The sequence below is a fragment of the Eubalaena glacialis genome, chromosome 17, assembly GCF_028564815.1.
Source record: "Eubalaena glacialis isolate mEubGla1 chromosome 17, mEubGla1.1.hap2.+ XY, whole genome shotgun sequence".
NCBI classification, from domain to species: Eukaryota; Metazoa; Chordata; class Mammalia; order Artiodactyla; family Balaenidae; genus Eubalaena; species Eubalaena glacialis.
Window position 1 is genome coordinate 47,568,493 of NC_083732.1, and position 5,561 is coordinate 47,574,053.

At 44.6% G+C, this 5,561-nt stretch overlaps 1 non-coding gene across 1 annotated transcript; it reads right to left on the reverse strand.

Annotated features, from left to right (window-relative positions):
• Positions 1 to 1,692: 1,692 nt before the first annotated feature.
• Positions 1,693 to 1,795, reverse strand: LOC133077484 (U6 spliceosomal RNA). The gene has a single exon (XR_009697758.1). It is a non-coding gene; the product is annotated as a U6 spliceosomal RNA (small nuclear RNA).
• Between the last annotated feature and the right edge of the window lie 3,766 nt (positions 1,796 to 5,561).

Here is a 5,561-nt window from a genome sequence, read left to right on the forward strand (position 1 = left end):
CTATTTCGTCTTCATGTATTTGGTCTTGTTGGTTTTTACTTTGCTCCTTCATCTGTAACATTTTTTTTGCCGTTTCCTTTTTTTTTGATGGTGGTGGTGTATTCTTGTCATACTGGTTGTTTGGCCTGAGACGTCCAGCACTGGAACTTGCAGGCAGTTGGATAGAGCTGGGTCTTGGTGCTGATATCAGGACCTCCAGGAGGCCTTAATCCAATTGATATTCCCTGGGGTCTGAGGTTCTCTGTTAGTCCAGCAGTTTGGACTCAGAGATCCCACCACAGAAGCTTGGGCCCAACCTCTGGCTTGGGAACCAAAATACCACAAGCTTCGTGGTGCAGTTAAAAAAAAAAAAAGAAGGAAGAAAGAAAGAAAAAAGAGCAGTACAATATCAAAGAATAAAAAGTACAATAAAATTAGAAAGATAAAAAATATATTAGTAAAAATAAAACTATAAATGAAACAACTGCAACAAGGTAAAATAAAACCACAACAGAAAAGAGAAAAAAAAAAAGGGTGGGGGTAACAAGCCAAAAGGAGAGATCACTAACAAAGTATAAAGAATAAAATAAAATTAGAAAATTAAAAGATTTATTAGGAAAAATAAAAATATAAAAGAATCAACAACAATGAATCAACAAGATAAAACAGAATCCCAATCTAAAAGAGGAAAAAAGAAAAGGAAAAAAAAAAAAAAAGTTCTTGGGTATGGGGACAGAGTTTAAGCAGGGGTGGGGAGTGGGGGGGGGTGGAACTTAGGCAGGGGCAGGGTTTAGGGTGGGGCGGGACCTAGGCGGGTTGGGGGGGGACGTTCAAGCGTGGGGCGGGGCCTCTGCTTAGGACCTGCGCAGAAGGGGAGAGGCAGCGCGTGGGAAGGAGGGCCTCTGGAGTGTGGAGTTCCCGAGTTAGGAGGTAGGGCCCTGAGTGAGGATGTTTGGGTTCGGTTTAGGCTCAGCTCATTGGAGGGGGTCTCCGAGTGTAGAGGTGGGGCCCTGGGTGGGGTGTAGGGGCGGGCCTTGGGCTCTGCACGTCAGGAGGGAGGCTCTGAGGGCAGGGGATTAGGCCCGGGAGCCCAACAGGCTTCCCGGTGTCTGAGTGGACAGGGAAAGCACTGGCCCCGTTCCCTTCGTTCCTTTGCGCCCCCACCACTGACTCCCCCAGGGTCTCCCCCGTTGCCGCTGGACCCCTAACCGTGGGTGGGTCCCGCTGGGTGTAGGAACTCCTTCCCTCCCCCAGCCACCCCTCAGGGGTGCCGGCCCAGGAGGTCTGGGCTTTACTTTTGCTCTCCCTTCCCTCCCTCCCACTCCCTCAGGATCCTCGTGGCTGGAGGGGGCCTTGGTGGGCAGGAGATGAGGCCCGGGATCTCAGCAGGTTCCTGGGGGTCCAAGTGGGAGGGGGAAACCTGGCCACGCACCCTTTTGATCCTCTGCCCTCCCCGTGGTTCCCCAATTTCCCCCTTTGGGCGTGGGATCCCTTCCCCTCCCCCAGTTGCCCCTCAGGGACACCAGTCCCGTCCCGCCTCCACTTCTCCTCCCCCTTTACTCCCCCCACGCCCCACGTTCTACCTGGTTGCTGGGGGTTCCGCCCATCTCCTTAGGTGTCTGTGGTCCCCCACCGGTGCCTGGTAGGTGCCCTAGTTGTGAGGAGACATGAATTCTGCATCCTCCTAGTACACCATCTTCTCTTTCTTTTTTTTAAAATATGGAACACTTAATGAATTTGCATGTCATCCTTGTGCAGGGGCCATACCAATCTTCTCTGTATTGTTCTAATTTTAGTATATGTGCTGCCAAAGCAAGCAGGGGAAACTTTTCTAAATGATCTTCTAGAAGCCGACTATAAGGCTCTCTGTTAAAACAACATAGAATTGTTAAAACAACATAGAACTATTTCCATGAGTACTGGGGACTTACTTCTTCAAAGCAAAAAGTGTGCAATGCTGCAATTTGGGGATGTGGTTATAATTTGGATTATTCTCTTTACATGATGAATTTTTATAAGGAATATAATATCTGTTCCCATTTCGTCCAGGATCTGCAGCAAATATATTGTCCCAATCTAGTTCGTAGGACACAGTGGCCAGCAAAGCCACAAATGTCCCATATTTAAATGTTTAGAATGACACCCTGTGTATGATAGGTTATTTTCCCATAGCCAGGGAGCATTTGTCTTCTGCAAGAAGAGTAAATTCACTTTTTGTTCACAGAAGAATTAGAAAAAAACATCAAATGTATTGTTTTTTAATTGTAGCTGTCAGGCTGGGCCTATTTTGAGACTGGATATTTAAGACAACTATCCTAGTTTGTCTTGCATTATTCACTATAGTTTATTTAATGCTTCATTATATATATTAACTTTTTTGGGGGGGGTAAATAACTTCAAACTTACATTTTTCAAGAATAGAAATAGTACCTATATATTCATATACTTTTTTTTTTTTAATTTTATTGATTGATTGATTTTTGGCTGCATTGGATCTTTGTTGCTGTGAGCAGGCTTTCTCTAGTTGCAGCCAGCGGGGGCCACACTTCGTTGTGGTGCGTGGGCTTCTTATTGCTGTGGCTTCTCTTGTTGCAGAGCACCGGCTCTAGGTGCGTGGGCTTCAGTAGTTGCAGCACGTGGGCTCAGTAGTTGTGGCTCACGGGCTCTAGAGCACAGGCTCAGTAGTTGTGGCGCACGGGCCCAGTTGCTCCGCGGCATGTGGGATCTTCCCGGACCAGGGATCGAACCCATGTCCCCTGCATTGGCAGGCAGATTCTTAACGACTGCGCCACCAGGGAAGTCCCTATTCATATACTCTTTATACAAATTCGCCTACTAACGTTTCACCCCGTTTGCTTTATCATTTATATAGGTGGTTTCTCTCTTTCATATTTAATATTTACATTATATGTTATATATTAAAAATGTTTCTGAATCATTTGAGGATAAATTATATACATCATGGCCCTTTACCCCTAAGTACTTCAGTGTGTATATCCTAGAAATGGGGATATTCTCTTATATAACCAGAACAATAAATTTAACTTTGATACAACACTTTCATCTAATTTTCTGTTCACATTCCAATTTTGTCAATTGACCCAATAATATCCTTTGCAGCACTTTCCCGTTTTAGTACAGGACCCAGTATAGGGTCAGTTACAGTCATCCCTCCGTATCCGCAGCGGGGATTGGTTTCAGAAAGCCCTCCCTCTCCCACGTCCTCCTCCCCCACCTTTCTGCCCACGGATACCAAAATCTGCAGGTGCTCAAGGCCCTTGTGTAAAATGGCGTAGTACTGTCAGACCCCCTGTATCCTCAGATTCTGCATCTGAGGATCTAGAGGGTGGGCTGTATTGCATTTAGTTGTTATGTCTCGTTTGCCTCTTTTAATCTGGAACGTTTCCACTGCCCTTTTTCAGAATTCAGCCCCCCACACACACCCTTTTAAAAACAGAATGTCATTTTTTTCAGGTTTGTCTGATATTTTCCCAGAAGTCTAGGAAAACAGCTCCCTGTTATCTGAGCTGCCTGAAGGTGTACTGGAGAGAAATGATTTCTCCTTTTCTTCTGCCTTTCAGATCTCACATATGTGTTTCCATTGGCAGAATTTAACCTGGGACCATTCAGGGAAAAGTTCTCTGGAAAACAGAGTTCTAGGCTTTCTCCCCATCTGCAGAGGCGAATGTAGAAAGGGGTGGCAATAATGCTGAGCTGACTGGCCACTGACAAGCTGGGACAACCTCCTGTCCTGTTAGGATCTGGGGATAGAAAGGAGAACAAGACCATGAGCTCCCTGTCGTCATGGAGTTTACAGTGTCCAGACAGACCTCTGAGTACTGAGAGGGAAACACACAGGGCTGTGACAGAGAATAACGGGCACTCTCTCAGGGCACAGAGGCCTGACAGATCTCAAGGAGCCACAGCTATGCGAAGGGCAGGGCGGGCTGGGCTTGGGGCTGTCTAGATAGAGAAGTAGCCTGGGCAGTGGGCCTCCACAGTGGAAAAGAGCATGATATATTTTCAAAATGACAGAAGGTCAACATCACTGGAATTTGGTGGAGTGTGGCATCATCTTAAGGTGGAGAGAATGACAAAAGCTGGGTTCTGCTAGGCCTTAAAGGACCTGGTGATGGGTTGGCGTTTTGTTCTAAGTTAAGTAGGAATGTTACTACCCCCTATGGCACCTTTGGGCAAATTAGAAAAAGGTATCCACTCCTCAAGGCATTTCCATCTTGTTGGAAAATTGTTGTAAAATACTTTTATTACAACAGGCACTTCACTGACACCTGCCAAAGAATATCTGTGATAAATGTAAAGTTTACAATGCTTCACTGTGAGAGGCACTCTTCCATAAGGTTGTTCTACTACAACCTGTACCACTGTATATGGCAGCCTCAGTGGGGAGTGACACAAGCCTTTATTGTCCCTGTGTGCAGCGGACACAAGGAGAAGTGAAGAGATCAGATGAAGTGTTTTGGAGGTAGATCCTACAATATTTTGGAGGCAAAGGGATTGGATAAAGAAGCTGGGAAAGAGTTTGAGGTAGTGATGACTCATCAGGTTTGTGGATGGCAGTGCCATTTCACTGAGATGGGCACGACTGGGAGAGGACCAGGGTCTGTCCGTGGGTTGCGGGTGAGGAGGACAAAGAACTCAAGCAGTAACTGAAATCCAGGTATTTGCCATCTTTCTCTGAATGCTCTGTTTTCAACTAAAAGTTAACCAAACTCTCGTCTTTTCCAAGATACATATCCTTGAAAAACTTACTCACTAGAGTCAAGGACAATAACAAGATCTTTGCCTTTCAGGCTTATATGGATAGAATTGGGTTAAACTCAAATTTTACTAACATTTTCAAGTTCCTCTATGTTTTAGGCACTCTGCCAAAGACTTTACACACCTTATCTCATTTCCTCTGTTCAGCAATCCATGAGGTAGTTCCTATTTTTATTTTCACTTTGTAGAGAGGTGAGGCTCAGAGAGAGATCTTATCACTTGATTTGAACATGGTACCACAGTTACAGGTTTGAGTCAGGAGTTGATCCTACTGCCTGAGTCCCTTGTTTTTTTCAGCTTTGTCAGTGTTATGCAGTAGAACTTTCTGCAGTGATGGAAATATTTTATATCTGAACTGTTCATTAGTCATGTGACCTTTAAGAACTTGAAATGTGGTTGGTATGACTGAGGAACTAAAATTTTAATTTAGGTAACTACATGTGGCTAGTGGCTACTGTATTTGTCAATAGGTTCCAAATTGGGGTGCACACAGACCAAGGAGGGTACAGAATATGCAGAGTACAGAAAGAAAACATACAGACACACACATACACATGTATGTTTTAAATCATTATTTCTGATATTTTGTGAATATGTTTTTAATGTACCTAACATATTAGGCATATCATAAAAATTAATAAACAGAAGCCTCAATTAATATAGAGTCAGGAGACCAGAAGAGGGAGCTGTTAAGCCCTATGACAGTAGCAGAGACCAAAAGGAAGAAAGATTTTCTCTTCTTGCCTGGCAAGAGCTCAGCCAATGAGAGGTTTTCACAACTCTACCAATGAAAAGCCACTGTA